A 6117-nucleotide genomic window follows, 5' to 3' on the forward strand; every position below is an offset into this window, starting at 1 on the left:
TTCAGGTAAACGTTTGCAATCCTTTTCAGTTTTCACTGACTTATGTTTTTATTGGGTTTATTCTTGTATATGGTCAAAGTACAATTTTCCGTTTTATAAAGTACTGTCGAGAAACGAAACATGCTATTCTTTTTAATTCTGCAGGTTTAGGTAGCTCTCTCTTATTTTGTCTAATCGTGCCGACTAAGGAAGTTTTTTTCTGTATTAGTTTTGTTGCTAATGACAAACTTGTAAAGAAATGATCTGTTGTAACTGTTCTTCCGCTGCAACAAAATAGTTCGCAGTGAGAAAAAAAAAATAAAAAATTCAAAAAAGTAATTAAAAATAATTAAAAAATAACAGCTGCAGCCTAGTATATTCTTTCTTAGCTTTAACAATTTCATTAAAAATAAAATGCCTTTCCTTCGTCAATGGTTTCATAAAAAACATCGCCTGCATTATTATTGAAGCGAATGTATTTTATATGTTAATATATTTCCATTTTTTTTAAATATATTTATTCAGATATTATGCTCACCAACATGCACGATGTCCTTAGCAAACTCCTCCGCGAGTATCCGGAGGTGTGGCGTCCTTGCCGGACATCAAAGCAAGGACTCCACGATGAATTGGCGCGGAGATTTAACGAAAAATCAAACCGTAGAGTAACTGTCACGTGGCTTGCAAAGACCCTAGACCGAATCAGAAGAGCGATAAAAAAAATTGAGGAAGGGTCGTCCCGTACCGCTCTTACCGCATATGCGTGGTATGCTGAAGAGCTGGGATATAAGAAGGCAGCTGCAACCATGAGGAGACTGACAGCAAGGGCAAAGGCTTCTGAAGAAGATATACTTCTGGCGAAGGAAAAATGTCGTGGATTCCAAGATGGCGAAAAGCGTCTCGAAACATCCTCCATAGATGCGGTTCTAGCCGAACTAACGCGTACGCGGCGCGAAACGCAGTTTGGAACTATTCCTAAAGCTTATTCGATTGCGTCATCGCCAGGATCGACGGAGCGATCCACTCCAAGCGAGATGTTGATGCCCCGGGAATCAAACAATGAAACATATGCCTCGATTCTTCTCGACTCCAGAAGAAAAGCTGCTGAGGCTGCAAGTCGCCGGCAGTCGCATGGCCCGAAACGCGCCCGACTGACCGAAGAGGACGACTTTGCACCGGCCCACGACGAGAGCTGCGATAGTCCGCCGAAAAAGATAAAATAGTGCAGATCCATTTTGACGAGGTGTACACCAACCACGCGACGGTGTACTCTCGAGTAGATGATGAACTGCGGGGCTGCGGCTATACGAGCAACCAAAAAAAAAAGACAATGGAACACCAAAGTGTGATAGTCTTCGCAGCACGAAGCCTCCTCACCCCTTTCAACTTAGTGCTGGATAGCTATCCCCGCGTAAAAGGCCACAAAAACATGGGACGGGCTTTAGAAAAAAGCATAAAAGCGGCTGAAGAGTTGGGGCTGGACGTGAGAGCAGTCGTCTGCGACCGAAATAAAGCAAATCTACAATACACACGAAAATTTAACAACAAAAAAATATACAATAGAAAGCGGGCAGACGGCAGCACACACTGCATCCGGCTATTGCACGATTATCCGCATCTAATAGAAACAATTCATAAAAAAATAGAAAAGAACAAAGACCACTATAATCTTGATGTAATCTCTGCAGTGGCAAATATGCGGCCGAAAAATTGTGCTCACTGCAATCAAAGAGGCTGGATGCCGGACTACAGCAAGGGATGGAAGATGGCCGTTTCGATGCAGGTAAGCGACGCGCAAGTCGCAACGCTACAAGGGGCAATCGATAACGAGGAAGTAGACAATACCGACGGAAAAGCGAAAGCCGTGTGCGACTTTACCGCGATATTTACGTCCTTCCTGAACGTCTTCCACCGGGACATGATCAGCAGCGAAACTTGGCCGGAAAAAAAAAAAAATTAGAGGTCGTAGAAGAATTCTTAAGGAGCAAATTTATTGGGGACCTCCTAGCTGCTGACATCCGCGCAACAATCATAAACTTCAGCGCAATTATGGAAGAGCTGCTGGAGGCTTACCCTGACGAAACCATCGCGCCGTACAGGGTAAGCCAAGATCTGTTGGAAAGATTTTTCAGCAACATGGCAGCCAGAAATAGCAACAGAAGGTGCGGATCATCTACAGATATAATGGCGCTGGTCGCAAGACTGAGAAACGTACAGGAGGAGTGCTGGGCAGAAGCAGTCGAACAGAAGGACGATTACCTCCTCATCGAAAAACTACTGTACGAGCTTGAAGCGCCGGCCAATGAAGATGACGAATTTGAACCGTTCGCCCCTGACGGTGACATATTCGAAAATCTAATCGTTCAGCCACTGAGCCACAATCTTGAAGAGTCCCTGAGGCTGCTCACAGGATGTGGTATAGCACGCTACATTCGTGAGCAGCTGCATTGCGAGGAATGTCTACAAGAGATCACGATGAACGAAGACACCTTCTGTTATTTGAAACAAGGTCACAAGGTTGCCAGGAATAAGCTGAATAGTCTGACGTGGGTTTCAAAATATTTGAAACCAGATTTACCAACAGAAGAAGTCAATGAAGCTTTCCAAAGAGCGTACGAAATTTTCTACGCGACAATGAGGCAGTACATGACGGCAAAAAAAATAGGCATGCGGCTACAAGCAACGATAATAGAACGAATTCCCTTTTTCCGAAGACCAGGATTATGCAGCAGAAGTGAGCTGCACCGGAGAAATGTGCTCGCGTTCCTGCTGATAACATTACTGTCCGGAATAAATTTCAGAGAGAAAATTAGAAAACAGAGGTGTTAGCGTATACACACTTCGTGAAATAGATATCGCTAAAGGAGGATTGCCCATGTTCAATGTTGATGACACTTTGCAGCCCATAACGCATACAGTGTTACGTATTAAAATCAATATATGGCCAGACTTTGTTTGGAATGATCGGGTACATGGTAAAACAAGTCAAAATTTTTGGTTATTGATTGAATTCAATTCAATTTTATCTATCATTCTGAATTGTTCCAGGTTTTTTTACCAATCCGCATTTACAATTCTATTACAAAAATAAACAATTTTTGTTTATGTGCTTTTTTCATGTTAAAATACACTTTTTAAGCCACGCGCAAATTTGTCTACAGCCAAAAACCACAAAAACTGTTGATGGCAATACTTCTCAAACAGCCTTTACCGTCACAATATTATATACGAGTAGCGAGTGATACTTGGCTGGATACTAATGCGTGGACTCCACTAACTTTTAACTTTTAACTTTTAGTGCTACCGGATCACCATCCCCCTTTTACCGAAACCTATAGCTGTAAGTGCTCTGAAAAATCTATGAATCTTTATATAATTTTACGCATTTCAATCCTATACAAATTCAAGTCTTTCATTGTCTTTATCAAGCTGATAATAACGCTTTGCTGGAGTCACCCACAAGTTCAGGTAAAACTATAGTGGCGGAAATCGCCATACAATAATAACAAAATAGCTAAGGTTGTTTATATTGCGCCTTTGAGAGAATTAGCGATTGGATTCTCAACTGATAGTTACCACACCAAAAAAACGGGATGGTATCAGCTGGTCTTGCTAGACAAGAGAATATCAACAGGACGTTGTACTAATTGTTATAGACGAAATACATTTTGTAATTGTATCATATACGAATTTCATTACGTCAACATAGGATGCAATATACGTTGGTTTATCTACTGCTTTTGCCAACGCTCAAGATCTCGCCAATTGGCTGGATATTAAGGAAATGGGGTTATATAATTTTAAACCTTCCGTAAGACCGGTTGCTTTGCAAGTGCATATAATTGGATTTTCCGGTAATTAAACCGATTTTCATAACATTTCTGACTCTTCTTTAATGATTTATTTGCAGGCAAACATTAATGTCCACAGATGGCCACTATGAATCGGCCGACATTCCAAACAATACGCTCTTATCCGCAACGGGACCCACCATAGTTTTTGTTTCATCCCGCCGTCAAACTCGATTAACCGCTTTCGATCTGATTACTTAGAGGCAAATGAGATAACGATAGAAAAAATGTGTTGCTCTAATATATTTCTTTACTCCTTTGCCAGATACTGGATTATTTACGCTTACGCTTGTGGTATTCTGCCGTTACCGTCTGTGCTCTCGGTGATGTAAAATACCTTAACAAGCTCAAACGATACGGTATCAGTAACTACGAAGAATCAGATAATAATGAATAATATGAATACGTACAATTTGTTAAACGCAGTGTGGAAGCCAAAAGATGTATTATCTCATTCTTTTTTTTTATTCATAGAGTTTAGTTGAAATTCCCTTTGTTTTTTTGCAGACGAATCAAATCTTTTGGGCTTACATGATTTACTGAACGCTGCTGCTGAATTATTGGCTTCTTCGTTGTTTTATCTTGTGTAACCTTTGATAAATTTTTAGCTGCCAATCGAACGGATAATAGTTGATATCATATATACATCAGACAAACAACCTTAACTTTAACTTTTCCTGAAGCTTTCCTGAGATTAACTTCGGGAAAGCATTTAATCTATCTGATATAAGGCATACAATTGATTCGATACGCTTAACGCTTAGTTCATTAACGCCCACTTTTTGATTGAAATTGGTTAAAAATATTGTTTTTCTACTCGTTAATACAACGACAAAAACTTTCATACTGGATAACTGATCCTGCAACGCTTGCTCACAAATTTAGGATGAGATTAATTTATTTAATGCAAACGAATTTGGAAATGCGTTTAGTGTTAAAGAAGATATATAGTTGTGTAGATAAGATTAATGTTGCTTACTAATGCGACTGACCTCTATAACCACTTTGTAAAGTATATACAAACCCTTATCTCAAAAGATTTCCGAAACTTTTCTTTAACAAAGAGTGTGGAAAAATTTTTCAATACAAAATTTTACAGAGAAAGCCAAGAAAAAGCCATTTGCACTTATTTCCGTAATTTCGTTTGTTCATTTCTATTTGAATTTTCCATTTTACTTCTTTTTATTTCATTTTTATTTATTTTCCAAATGTCCTTATTAGCACCAATTTGTACTGTCTCTTTTAGCAACCTTTACCTGGTTTATAATAAGATCTCCAACACTTTTGCGCGATTTCATTAGACAACTAGTAAAAAATATTTCATACAATCTTGAGGTCGTCGTTATACCTGCTGGCGTAAACCCGGCATGACTCGTGACGATCTTTTTAATGTTAATGCAGGAATTATTAGACATTATTGGAGAAGCCGTTGGTGCTGATCCCCAGAAAGTTCACATTCCGGTGATTGGCGGTCACTCTGGTCATATCTCAGTCGCAACCTGCCTTTAAAGGTGATCAGACAGCTATTGAAAAGATGACAGTGCGCATACAAGAAGCTGGTACGGAGGTAGTTAAAGCTAAGGCTGGTGCAGGTTCGGCTACCTTGTCTATGGCCTATGCCGGGGCCCGTTTTGCCAATTCACCGGTCAGGGGAATGAGCGGTGAAAAAAATGTAGTAGAATGTTCGTATGTACAATCCAACGTTACAGAAACTAGCTTCTTTGCAATGCCTTTGGTTTTGGGTAAGGACGGCATTCAAGAAAACTGTGGTTTGCCTAACTTAAATGATTTTGAGAAAAAGCTGTTAGTTACTGCCTTACCAGAACTTACGAAGAATATACAAAAAGGTGTTGATTTTGCCAAAAGCTAAACTGCTAATCTACTAACAATGTTCGTATGCCAGCACCATATATATATACATACTTTTAAATTTTAAGGCTACCTTAACTTCGTTCGCAAATTCGACCTTAATGTGTAACACCAGTCAGCATTGGAAAAGTACCAAAGATAGGAGCAATCTTTTGTATTTTTATCCAAATATTTTTTGAAACCTTTACCGAATCGTTTTCTATGTCGGCGCCAGTAATCTATCATTGCAATGCAAATTACAATGCGATAATGTTGTCCACCAGATAGCAGCAAGTTTTGAAGTACACGTTTATATGTTGTAAGGAAGCGATTCTGCTTCCTTACGACGCACAAGTCCGTCCGCCCTAGACATTGTCCACCGCAGGCAACCTGCCAGTCCGATATGTCCGTGCACGTCCGTTGGGGGTTCAATAGAAGA

General features: G+C 39.9%; 2 pseudogenes; both read left to right on the plus strand.

Moving 5' to 3' along the window:
- The first annotated feature begins 2115 nt into the window (after positions 1–2115).
- LOC119643342 lies at positions 2116–5366 on the plus strand (annotated as a pseudogene).
- LOC119643343 lies at positions 4220–6111 on the plus strand (annotated as a pseudogene).
- The last annotated feature ends 6 nt before the right edge of the window (positions 6112–6117 follow it).

Source organism: Glossina fuscipes, unplaced genomic scaffold (assembly GCF_014805625.2).
Source record: "Glossina fuscipes isolate IAEA_lab_2018 unplaced genomic scaffold, Yale_Gfus_2 60372, whole genome shotgun sequence".
Classification (NCBI taxonomy): Eukaryota; Metazoa; Arthropoda; class Insecta; order Diptera; family Glossinidae; genus Glossina; species Glossina fuscipes.